Here is a 13,869-nt window from a genome sequence, read left to right on the forward strand (position 1 = left end):
TCACAAGTCCGGGGTAAGTATACAGCGTGCTGTTAACAGTCCCACCACGTCTACTCCGTGTGTTTCTCTGCGCAGGCCCGGTGCACCCAGGACGCGATCTTCCCAGATGTCCTTCACTGCGACGCCGGGACACCACGGACCCTGGGTGCATCCACAGCGGAGGAAACGAGCCGGGTCCCGGGCGACGACTTCTCCCCCTCCTGCCTTTGAGATCTCCATCCAGAACCGCTTCGCTCCCCTCCGCGAGACAGGACGCGACGCTGTGATCATCGAAGACTCCATCGTCCGACACGTAAGTGCTACGTTAGCTGAAGGTAAAGTCCACACTCATTGTTTGCCTGGTGCTCGTGTTCTCGATGTTTCTGCGCAGATACCCGCGATCCTGAAGGACGACGAGAGCCCCAGAGCGGTCGTGCTTCACGCCGGGGTTAACGACACCATGCTGCGGCAGACGGAGACGCTGAAGAGGGACTTCAGGAGCCTGATCGAGACGGTTCGCAGCACGACGCCCGCGGCGACGATCGTCGTGTCAGGACCACTGCCCACGTATCGACGAGGACACGAAAGGTTCAGTAGACTTTTTGCTTTAAATGAATGGTTGTTGTCATGGTGTAAAGAACAGAAACTGCTATTTGTTAATAACTGGAATCTTTTCTGGAAGCGTCCTAGACTGTTTCGCGCTGATGGATTACACCCCAGCAGAATTGGAGCGGAGCTTCTCTCTGACAACATCTCCAGGACACTTCGCTCCATGTAACTAGTAAGACAATTCTCAAATAACCATTATGATGAGTTTTGTTCCACCCGCTTAAATGCTAAAAGTACTTGTGCTGTAAAACCTATTAAGACTGTGTCTGTTCCCCGAATAGTGAGGTCAAAATATAAATATAAATATAATGTAGGATCTAGAAAAAATCTTATCGTAATTAAATCAGAAAAATGTAAAGTAAATGAATTAAAACAATTTTTTAAGTTTGGGCTCATAAATATTAGATCACTCACACCAAAAGCAGTTATTGTAAATGAAATGATCACAGATAGTTTTGATTTACTCTGCTTGACTGAAACCTGGCTAAAACCAAATGATTATATTGGTCTGAATGAGTCTACTCCACCAAACTACTGTTATAAGCATGAGCCCCGTCAGACTGGTCGTGGCGGGGGTGTTGCAACAATATATAGTGATATTCTCAATGTTACCCAGAAAACAGGATACAGGTTTAACTCTTTTGAAATACTTCTGCTAAATGTTACTCTGTCAGACATGCAAAAGAAATCTAATGTATCTCTTGCTCTGGCTACTGTGTATAGACCACCAGGGCCGTATACAGAATTCCTAAAAGAATTTGCAGATTTCCTCTCAGACCTTCTAGTTACAGTTGATAAGGCGCTAATCATGGGAGATTTTAATATTCACGTTGATAATGCACATGATAAATTAGGACTTGCGTTTACTGACCTAATAAACTCCTTTGGAGTCAAGCAAAATGTCACCGGGCCCACTCATCATTTTAATCATACACTATATTTAATTATATCGCATGGAATCGATCTTACTGCTATAGATATTGTACCTCAAAGTGATGATATTACAGACCATTTCCTTATATCGTGCATGCTGCATATAACTGATATTAACTATATGTCGCAGCGATACCGTCTGGGAAGAACTATTGTTCCAGCCACCAAAGAAAGATTCGCAAATAACCTGCCTGATCTATCTCAACTGCTATTTGTACCCAAAAATACACATGAATTAGACGAAATTACTGACAACATGGGCACTATTTTCTCTAATACATTAGTGAAGTGACATTCAGCCAAGTATGGTGACCCATACTCAGAATTTGTGCTCTGCATTTAACCCATCCGAAATGCACACACACAGAGCAGTGAACACACACACACACACTGTGAGCACACACCCGGAGCAGTGGGCAGCCATTTATGCTGCGGCGCCCGGGGAGCAGTTGGGGGTTCGATGCCTTGCTCAAGGGCACCTAAGTCGTGGTATTGAAGGTGGAGAGAGAACTGTACATGCACTCCCCCCACCCACAATTCCGTCCGGCCTGAGACTAGAACCCACAACCCTTCGATTGGGAGTCCAACCCTCTCAAGAAAGTAACTCGTAGTCTTGAACGCAAATGTTGAAAAACTAACTTAGAAGTTTTTAGAATTGCATGGAAAAACAGTATGTCCAGCTATAGACAGGCTCTAAAAACTGCTAGGGCAGAGCATATACACAAGCTCATTGAAAATAACCAAAACAAACCAAGGTTTTTATTTAGCACAGTGGCTAAGTTAACAAATTACCAGACGCCACCTGATTCAAATATTCCACCAACGTTAAATAGTAATGACTTTATGAATTTCTTCACTGATAAAATAGATAACATTAGAAATACAATAGCGAATGTAGATTCTACAGCATCTAACACTTCAGTTTCATCCATCGCACCCAAAGATAAACTGCAGTGCTTTACAACCATAGGACAGGAAGAGCTAAATAAACGTATCACTGTATCTAAACCAACAACATGTTTATTAGATCCTGTACCCACTAAATTACTGAAAGAGCTGTTACCTGTAGCTGAAGAACCGCTTCTCAATATCATAAACTCGTCGTTATCTTTAGGACACATCCCAAAACCATTCAAGCTGGCGGTTATCAAGCCTCTTATTAAGAAACCAAAACTAGATCCTAGTGTACTGGCAAATTATAGGCCTATTTCAAATCTTCCATTTATGTCTAAAATTTGTCCGATCGCTACCATTTTGTTTACTTAAATGGGGAGTCATCTCATTTATCATCAGTAAAATATGGAGTACCACAAGGATCCGTGCTAGGTCCCCTTCTATTTTCAATATACATGTTGCCCCTTGGTAATATTATTAGAAAATACGGAATTAGCTTTCACTGTTATTCTGATGATACTCAGCTATATATCTCAACGAGACCAGATGAAACTTCCCAATTATCTAAGCTAACAGAGTGTGTTAAAAATGTAAAAGATTGGATGACAAATAATTTTCTCCAATTAAATTCGGATAAGACAGAGATACTAATTATTGGACCAAAAAACACTACACAGAATCTTGTAGATTACAATCTGCAACTAGACGGATGTACTGTTACTTCCTCTACAGTCAGAAATCTGGGTGTTATATTAGACAGCAATTTGTCTTATGAAAATCATATTTCCAATGTTACAAAAACTGCATTCTTCCATCTTAGAAACATTGCCAAGCTACGAAACATGTTATCTGTTTCTGATGCAGAAAAGCTAGTTCATGCATTTATGACCTCTAGACTGGACTATTGTAATGCACTTCTAGGTGGTTGTCCTGCTTCGTCAATAAACAAGCTACAGGTAGTACAAAATGCAGCAGCTAGAGTCCTTACGAGGTCAAGAAAATATGATCATATTACCCCAATTTTACAGTCTCTGCACTGGCTACCTATTAAGTTCCGTATCAGTTACAAATTATCATTACTTACCTATAAGGCCCTAAATGGTTTAGCTCCAGCATACCTAACTAGCCTTCTACCACGCTACAACCCATCACGCACCCTAAGGTCACAAAACGCTGGACTTTTGGTCGTTCCTAGGATAGCAAAGTCCACTAAAGGAGGCAGAGCTTTCTCACATTTGGCTCCCAAACTCTGGAATAGCCTTCCTGATAATGTTCGGGGTTCAGACACACTCTCTCTGTTTAAATCTAGATTAAAAACACATCTCTTTCGCCAAGCATTCGAATAATGTATCTTTTTAATTGTGAGTGTAGTTGCATCTGATCAAAGGTGCATTTTTATTCATTAGCTTGGGTTAAACTAATTTTACTTTGTTGGATCAGCAGCTATGCTAATGATGTCTGTATTTTGTTTCTATGTTTCGCCACGGGATTTTCATCCCGTGGTAACTAGGATTTACACAAGCTCCAGTCTGGTTCCAGAACACCTGAGAAGAGATGATGCTGACCCTCAGAGGAACCCAGATGATGCTAACCCTGAATCAACAAACAGAACTAACAATTATTGCTAAATGTGTGACTGAATCATATAATAACTTAATTAATAATATTGATAGTTCATCGTAGCTGACTACGTCTTGTATTATTATTATTATTTTAATTTTTTCTAAAATCCTGTCAAATGTGCACAAACTACTAGCTACTACTAAATATTGTAGAAACATAATTTTCTGTAAAGTTGCTTTGTAACGATTTGTTTTGTAAAAAGCGCTATACAAATAAACTTGAATTGAACAGCTGTTGGGTCATAATTAGCTTTTTTACTGAGTACTTATCCATCAAAGAATTTGCTAGTATGACAGAATTGGTCACCACAGACTTTGCAGTGTTCCCTCCGGGGACATCTTATAACCTTCCTCCGATGCTTCCCGATGCCAGCAACAGTCTGCCATTTATCAAACTAAATTAATGTCATTAATCGCAATTAATTGAGGTGAGGAGTGGTCTCGCACATGATGCCCTTGTTATCCTTCAATACAGATTAATACTTGAAAATGGCAACATCTCTGTCTCCATTCCTCCAGGCCACTGTGACACTTCATCAATGATGCACTGGGTCAGGGATGAATTTTCACTGCCCCCCCCCCCCACTGAAATCTGAGAATCAAACAGGAGGTCAGTGTTCTTTTTGATACCCACCCTGCAATACTCATTTGCAGATGGTTACAATCTATGATAATATTTGTCAGATGATTCACATGCTGTGATAGAATGCAGTGACTCAGATATTAATTTTACAAATATTATTATTATTATTATTATTATTATTATTATTAGTATTATTATTATTATTATATTTCATATGCAGTTGATCTTCATTAGAAAACTGATGAGCTATCATTAAAAAGTCAATATGAATGGTCTGAGAGAAACACTGTAGTGATCAGTGTGTAATGTACTATTATGTTGATCGTTAATTGATACAATGTTAAGCTGCCATTTACACCTGAACTGCCTTCACACTTTTTTTTAAATTTAAATTAGCTTTATTTGCATGACAAATTGTACACTGTATTCACAAGAAAAAACAAATAACATAGAAATAAAATGTACACCAAAAAAAAGACGAAGAAAAAATAATGTTTTCTATGATGAAAAGCTCTAGAAAAACAATAGTATAGCAATATTTACAATGAGTGGTGTGTGTTTACATATGAGTATACAAGAGTTAAAGGGATAGTTCACCCAAATAGCAAAATTATGTCAATAATAACTTACCCTCATGTTGTTTCAAACCCGTGAGACCTCCGTTTATCTTTGGTACACAGTTTAAGATATTTTTGATTTAATCCGAGAGCTCTCAGTCCCTCCATTGAAACTGTGTGTATGGTATACTGTCCATGTCAAGAAAGGAAAGAAAAAACATCATCAAAGTAGTCCATGTGACATCAGAGGGTCAGTAAAAAAAATTTGAAGCATCGAAAATACATTTTTGTCCAAAAAATGGCAAAATTTATTCAGCATTGTCTTATCTTCCGTGTCTGTTGTGAGAGAGTTCAAAACAAAGCAGTTTGTGATATCCAGTCCGCATCTGAATCAATGTAACTGGATCTTTTTGAACCAGTCCAACATATCGAACTGAATCGTTTAAAAAGGTTTGCGTCTCCAATACGCATAATCCACAAATGACTTAGGGCGGCAGCTCAGCCAGGGCGGCAAGAGAGAGAGAAGGCGAGAGAGAGAGAGAGCGAGAAGGCAAGAGAGAGAGAGAGAGAAGGTGAGAGAGAGAGAGAGAGAGAGAGAGAGAGAGAGAGAGAGAGAGATAATTAATTTATTTGTTTGTTTCACATAGGTTACAATTATGGCACTTCAGCAGATTTTTTAGTAGTAATAAAAAAAAAAAACTTTACATTTTGAATAAAAATTCCCGCCCGGCAGCGCCCTAGTAGGTCTATATATGCATGCAAAATACTTTTATCTACATTCAAAAATGTCAAAACTAATAAAATTATCTGGTCATGAGTAATCGCCTCCGTGGAAAAGCGCTTTTCGCTGCTTAGAGACCATGGCGCCCATGGTATTTGGATTTCTATATGACATCACATCTCTCAAAGAAAAGGAGAATACAATAGTTCTTCGGGATTGCTTAGGACTGGAAAAGGCCCTGACTCATGGAGACTCGCAGGATGTTGATGGGCATGAATTGTTTGAAGAGCTGACTGCTTTGGGCAGACACCTGGTTGCTGGATCTAAACCACTGGATGCGCTTAAATTCATCTTTAAAAAAGGGATGGAAAACAATTTTGTTTTGTAGCATTGAGAGTGCTTCTCACTCTCCCCGTCACTGTGAGATCTGGAGAACGCAGTTTCTCAAAGCGTAAACTGATAAAAATGATCTCCGAAGTACAAGTTAAACTCGAGGACACAATCAAAGCGTTTGCCGCTGCGAAAGCCCGACGCGCACGCTTCTGAAATGTAGGTGTGTGAATGTGTGTATCAGTCAAGAAAAAATCGAAACCTCCAGTTTTGTGAGATAAAGAGTTGTGTGCATATGTTTAGTTTATTCTGTACACTATCTATTAGCTTAAAACAGAAATTATACGCAGCTGTTGCATTGTGTCCCTTTTCACCTTTTTGCAGAATGAAAAAAAAAAACTCTGAAAACATGCTTGCATGTTTTTATTTTAGTGTAATTTCATAGATAAAAAAAAAAAAAAAAAAATTCCAGGCATCTTAAGGATCCCTAATTGTGATTTTTTTTTTTTACTTTCATATATTTTAGATTCATTGCACACCAACTGAAATATTTCAAGTCTTTTATTGTTTTAATACTGATGATTTTGGCATACAGCTCATGAAAACCCAAAATTCCTATCTCAAAAAATTAGCATATTTCATCCGACCAATAAAAGAAAAGTGTTTTTAATACAAAAAAAGTCAACCTTCAAATAATTATGTTCAGTTATGCACTCAATACTTGGTCGGGAATCCGTTTGCATAAATGACTGCTTCAATGCGGCGTGGCAAGGAGGCAATCAGCCTGTGGCACTGCTGAGGTGTTATGGAGGCCCAGGATGCTTCGATAGCGGCCTTAAGCTCATCCAGAGTGTTGGGTCTTGCGTCTCTCAACTTTCTCTTCACAATATCCCACAGATTCTCTATGGGGTTCAGGTCAGGAGAGTTGGCAGGCCAATTGAGCACAGTAATACCATGGTCAGTAAACCATTTACCAGTGGTTTTGGCACTGTGAGCAGGTGCCAGGTCGTGCTGAAAAATTAAATCTTCATCTCCATAAAGCTTTTCAGCAGATAGAAGCATGAAGTGCTCCAAAATCTCCTGATAGATAGCTGCATTGACCCTGCCCTTGATAAAACACAGTGGACCAATGCCAGCAGCTGACATGGCACCCCAGACCATCACTGACTGTGGGTACTTGACACTGGACTTCAGGCATTTTGGCATTTCCTTTTCCCCAGTCTTCCTCCAGACGCTGGCACCTTGATTTCCGAATGACATGCAAAATTTGCAAAAAAGTACTTTGGACCACTGAGCAACAGTCCAGAGCTGCTTCTCTGTAGCCCATTTCCTGCACATGCCTGTGCACGGTGGTTCTGGATGTTTCTACTCCAGACTCAGTCCACTGCTTCAGCAGGTCCCCCAAGGTCTGGAATCGGTCCTTCTCCACAATCTTCCTTAGGGTCCGGTCACCTCTCCTCGTTGTGCAGCGTTTTTTGCCACACTTTTTCCTTCCCACAGACTTCCCACTGAGGTGCCTTGATACAGCACTCTGGGAACAGCCTATTCGTTTAAGAAATTTATTTCTGTGTCTTACCCTCTCGCTTGAGGGTGTCAATGATGGCCTTCTGGACAGCAGTCAGGTCGGCAGTCTTACCCATGATTGCGGTTTTGAGTAATGAACCAGGCTGGGAGTTTTTAAAAGCCTCAGGAATCTTTTGCAGGTGTTTAGAGTTAATTAGATGATTCAGATGATTAGGTTAATAGTTCGTTTAGAGAACCTTTTCATGATATGCTAATTTTTTGAGATAGGAATTTTGGGTTTTCATGAGCTGTATGCCAAAATCATCAGTATTAAAACAATAAAAGACCTGAAATATTTCAGTTGGTGTGCAATGAATCTAAAATATATGAAAGTTAATTTTTTATCATTACATTATGGAAAATAATGAACTTTTATCACAATATGCTAATTTTTTTAGAAGGACCTGTATAAAATTCAGATAGTTGAAAAAATGAAGATGGTTGTTTAAAATAGATATATAATATCAAAATATCGATATATCGATATATTGATCGATATACTCCTGTATTGGATCGAATCATAATCGTATTGTAGAATTTTTTGAGGTGTTGAAAAATATCCTTTCACTGGGTATGAGCATTGATATTGTATCGTATCATGACAAACCGTCTGATTTACACCCCTAGTCATTATAGTTAGCAGGTGGTTATGAAGAGTTGCTCTGTTTCTACCTCTCCTTGGTTACAGTACAGGCATAATATGCTCTCTCTCTGGGCAGCCAGCTCTGCCTTTCTCTATGGCCAGGCCAACGCTATCTCACGGCCAATTCGTACGTATTTTACGAGGTAGCTTATTCGTACGAATTTGTACGACCTCACTCGTACGATTTTTCTAAACCCCAGTGACGGTTAGGTTTAGGGGCAGGGTTAGGTGTAGGTCATTCGTACAAATTCATACGAATTGTGCAACTCGTAAAATATGTACGATTTGGCAACAATTGTATGAATTTGTACGAGTGTGGTCGTACAAATTCGTACGAATGAGCCACCTTGTGAAAAATCTACGAATTGCCGTGAGATCGGGTTGGCCAGGCTGTGGTCGCTGAGTCTGTACAATGTCAAGGTTTCGTTCTTTTTTTTTTTTGTAATCTCTAACTGTGCTCAGATATTCTGGTGTGGTATAATCTCTCTTTAAGGCCAAATAGCTTTGCAGTTTACTTTGATTTTGTGTTGTTTTCATTCCAATAAGCTAGGTAGATTTATTTTTGTGCATGAATCATTTGGTTTGGCCGGGTTCTGTCGATGAGGGTGTCAGTATCCTGAGGCTGGTTATTATTAGTCGTGTTAGTCTGGTTAGTCAGTTTGTGGAGCCTCAGGAACAACTGAATGAGGGTGTTCTCTTCAATATTCATTTCATGTGTTTTTTTCTTTTTTTGTTTGTTTCTCTATCTCTTTTCAAACTGTTCTATTCAAAATTTCAGGAATAGATCACCCACGGTGAAAATGTACTCAGATGAGTTTCTTTCCTCATCAGAACACATTCAGAGAAATTTAGCATTATATCACTGCAGTGAATCGGTGCCGTCAGTTCAAACAGCTGATAAAAACCAGCATAACATCACATCAAAGTGTAGAAACATTTTTTTTTTAACTTAGAAATTGCAAGTAAATTACAAATAATTAGCAAGTGACATCGCATTAAATACGAAATGAAAAAGGTTTATCTTTTTTACTGTAATACTGTACATAACACTGTAATAGTGTAATGAAACACAGTAATAGTGTAATAAAAATTGCACCAATAATCCTAGTTTCATTTACAAAAAAAATAAAATAAAATAATTATCTTTTCTCTTTACTTTACTGACATTTCTCAATTCTCTATACTGTAAAACCGAACAAGTTATGATAGCTAAATTCTATTGTGGAAACTAGTTGCCTCAATTCATTTAAGAAACATTTTAGAATGAGTTCTGTAAACTTATTTCACTTGAGTTCACTGAAAGAATATTTCCTAAAATGCAATGAAACTCTGATCAATTATTTTATACAGCTAAATCTCTTTAGCACAATGATAACCCATTTATATATTTATATACATATTGTCAGGAGAAACAGGCTGGATTCAGTTGCGGGTTTACACTGAGCTTTATTGAAAGCAGATAAGACAAGGCAGATAAGTATCGTTCCACAGTTTAACTTGTTCGACAGGCGAGACCCAGATAAATGAGAGCTGGAATCTTCTGGGAGTACAGCATTCGTGAGAACAAGAGGCAGAGCAAAACAGCAAAAGACACTGGAGCCTGAAGACAAGACAAGGTGAGTACACAGACCAGCTCGAGCTATTGGTAAGTTTTACAACAGTCTGGCAATGAACAGAGAAACAGGTAATTATAAAGGGAAAAAAACAGAAGAAAATTGAGAACAGGTGGTGAACAATTAAGGTTAACAACGGAGAAACAAGGAGGGCGGGGAAAACTCAAATCAAACAGGCAGATGCAGTGAGGTGTCAAACTATCCAAACACACATTCACAACCCCAAAAGGCAGGTGATAAGCCCTGAACCCTGACACATATTTTGTTCAGAATACAACACAGATGACATATCAAACGTTTAAACTGAGACAATTTATAATTTTAAGGGATAAATAAGTCAACACATGTCAAAAAAGTAGGGACAAGGCCATGTTTACCACTGTGTGGCATCCCCTCTTCTTTTTCTAACAGACTGAAAACGTCTGGGTACTAAGGAGACAAGTTGCTCAAGTTTAGGAATATAAATGTTGTCCCATTCTTGTCTAATACAGCCTTCTATTTGCTCAACTGTTTTAGGTCTTCTTTGTTGCATCTTTCTTTTTATGATGCGCCAAATGTGACGGGCCATGTCAGTACCCGGATCCTTCTTCTACTCAGCCATGATGTTGTAATTGATGCAGTATGTGGACTGGTATTGTCATGTTGGAAAATACAAGGTATTCCCTGAAAGAGACAACATCTGGATGGGAGCATATGTTGTTCTAGAACCTGGATATACCTTTCAGCATTGATGGTGCCTTTCCAGATGTGTAAGCTGCTCATGCCACACACACTCATGCAACCCCATACCATCAGAGATGCAGGCTCCTGAACTGAGCGCTGATAACAACTTGGGTTGTCCTTGTCCTTTTTAGTCCGGATGACATGGCGTCCCAGTTTTCCAAAAAGAACTTCAAATTTTGATTCGTCTGACCACAGAACAGTTTTCAACTTTGCCACAGTCCATTTTAAATGAGCCTTGGCCCAGAGAAAATGCCTGTGCTTCTGGATCATGTTTAGATATGGCTTCTTTTTTGACCTATAGAGTTTTAGCCGGCACCATGAATGGCACGGTGGATTGTGTTCACTGACAATGTTTTCTGGAAGTATTCCTGAACCCATGTTGTGAATTCCATTACAGTAGCATTCTTGTATGTCATGCAGTGCCATTTAAGGGCCAGAAGATCACGGACATTCAGTATGGTTTTTCGGCCTTGACCCTTACGCACAGAGATTGTTCCAGATTCTCTGAACCTTCGGATGATATTATGCACTTTAGATGATTATAACTTCAAACAAATTTTCTCTGAGAAACTCTTTTTTGATATTGCTCCAGCATTTTTCTCCGCAGCATTGGGGGAATTGGTGATCCTCTGCCCATCTTGGCTTCTGAGAGACACTGCCACTCTGAGAGGCTCTTTTTAAACCCAGTCATGTTGCCAATTGACCTAATAAGTTGCAAATTGGTCCTCCAGCTGTTCCTTATATTTATTGCTACCTGTCCCAACTTTTTTGGAATGTGTAGCTCTCATGAAATCCAAAATGAGCCAATATTTGGCATGACATTTCAAAATGTCTCACTTTCAACATTTGATATGTTATCTATACTCTATTGTGAATAAAATATAAGTTTATGAGATTTGTTAAATATTCCATTCCTTTTTTACTCACTCTTTGTACAGTGTCCTAACTTTTTTGGAATCGGGTTTGTACATTTCATGTCAACATTTCCTTTCCTTCCACAGTCAGGGGCAAAGCAGGCTGGGAACAGGAAATTTCAGTTTGAGTTCTGCTTAATATAATCAGTTAGTGATTTCACATAACCGTTTCTATTAGGTGCAATGAACATTCAGAGATATTTGAGTGAAATGAACTAATTTTGTGTAATAAATTTGACCGTAATTGTCAGAATGTCTGGTACAATTCTGTTCAGGGCAACTGGTAATGCTTTTAAAAGGTTTTTTTTTTTTTTTTTTTTTTTTTTTTTTTTTATTAACAATTTATATATTGATAAAACACTCACTTGGATGCACTTTATTGACATCCTGTGAAAAATCATTGGTTTTAAGTGAAAACATTGATTGTTGGACTTTTTCATTAAAGTGTTCCCAGAGGTGCACTGAGCTTCCCGCTGGGTATAAGCAGCAGACTGAAGAAATGATTGAAAATATGGCTGTATGAAATGAAGAGCTAAGTCTTATGAGAAGAGAGAGAGAGAGAGAGAGAGAGAGAGAGAGAGAGAGATGTGTCATGCCACCTCTTACAGCTGTGACATCCTTTAAAGTGACTATTTAAAGCAAACCACATCTGACTGGTAATGTAGTCAGTGTTGACATCTGCCATGAGCAACAGCGGCAAAGCACAAAATGTTTCCTCCAGGGATTGGCTGGGATGGCATGGTGGGGACGGGGGATGTTAAGGTGAAAGGATGGGTAGCTAATGAACAGTAAAAAAGAAAAAGAAAAAAGATCATCAGGCTAAACTTTATAGAAACAGGAGTGTCAAGTTTATTGATTACTCTGCAAACAATTTTTATATTAATCAATTAATTAGTACTGAATGTTAGTTTGTAAATATATCAGCAGTCACTTTTTTGATATGTCTATCAGCTTCCACAGTAATGATATTAAACATTCACATTATTATTAAAGAGAACCAAATCAAGCAGATGAGACAAATTTATATTAGTTTTGAAAAAAAATAAAATAAATAATAATAATAATAATAAAAATAATGATTGGCAAAAATAAGTTAATCTTTGCTTTCAGTATCAGGTGTGACCCCCTCTTACAGCAATAACTGCAGCTAAACATTTCAGTGGTGCACAAAGCCTTGTTGAAATCTTTGTCCATTCCTCAATACAGAACCACTCCAACTCTGTGATTTTGGTGGTGTTCCTCCAATGAACTGCTTGCTTCAGGTCCTTCCACTACATATACATTTGATTAAAGTTCAGGACTGTCTCGGCCAATCCGGAATATTAACTATTTTTTTATTTTTTTTATTTATTATTATTATTTTTTTTTTACGAGTCTTTGCTGCATGACCTACCTTTTTTTTTCCTTTGCTGTTGTAGTTCATAATTTATTCATCAATGATAGCAAGCCTCCGTGGCCCATGATGCAACAAAACAAGGCCTAACCATGATACTACTACCACCATGTTTCAATTAGAGAGTACGAGAATCTTACACAGAGTAAGATTCTTATGCTGGAATGAATTGTTTTCCTTTATCTTCAAATAATGCTTTTCATTTAAACCAAAAAGTTCTATTTTGGTCCCATTCATAAAACATTTCTCCAATATATTATATTATTCATTGTATTTATTATACTAATATGTTCATGTTTAATAATTCCTGAATAATTACGTACATAAGAAATAGGCTATATTTTGTGCTGGCTCAGTTACTCGTGTTGGCAGTGTGCAGCAGACACACCCACCTAAAAAAAAACAAAACAACAACATTATGATCTTGTGAAATAATGAAATCAAACAGGGTGCATATTCTGCCATCTCATCACAGTCTTTGAACTTGAGTGTGTCAAATAATAAAATGAAACTACATGTATACATACGTCAGGCATAAAAAGATATAGGCCTATCTATAGAAAGCAAAATGTCTTCTTTTAAACGAATCAGTTCAGATTGAAAACAACTATTCTCAGGTGATGTGATCTGTATGAAAATGAACATTTGTTTTTGAAACTTAAATTGCATAAACACAAATTTCATTACACCGAATGCACAAAATAATGTTCTTTTTTAGCAACACCATATGACCCTTTTAACTGCTCCATTGCCTCTTTGCATGTCTATCTCCATAACGGATATAGAAATCGG

At 38.3% G+C, this 13,869-nt stretch overlaps 1 long non-coding RNA gene across 1 annotated transcript; it reads left to right on the top strand.

Moving 5' to 3' along the window:
- Positions 1–269: 269 nt before the first annotated feature.
- Positions 270–4,261, top strand: LOC128028802 (uncharacterized). The gene is made up of 3 exons (XR_008187258.1): positions 270–567; positions 662–760; positions 3,926–4,261. It is a non-coding gene; the product is annotated as an uncharacterized LOC128028802 (long non-coding RNA).
- The last annotated feature ends 9,608 nt before the right edge of the window (positions 4,262–13,869 follow it).

The sequence above is a fragment of the Carassius gibelio genome, chromosome A15 (assembly GCF_023724105.1).
Source record: "Carassius gibelio isolate Cgi1373 ecotype wild population from Czech Republic chromosome A15, carGib1.2-hapl.c, whole genome shotgun sequence".
Classification (NCBI taxonomy): Eukaryota; Metazoa; Chordata; class Actinopteri; order Cypriniformes; family Cyprinidae; genus Carassius; species Carassius gibelio.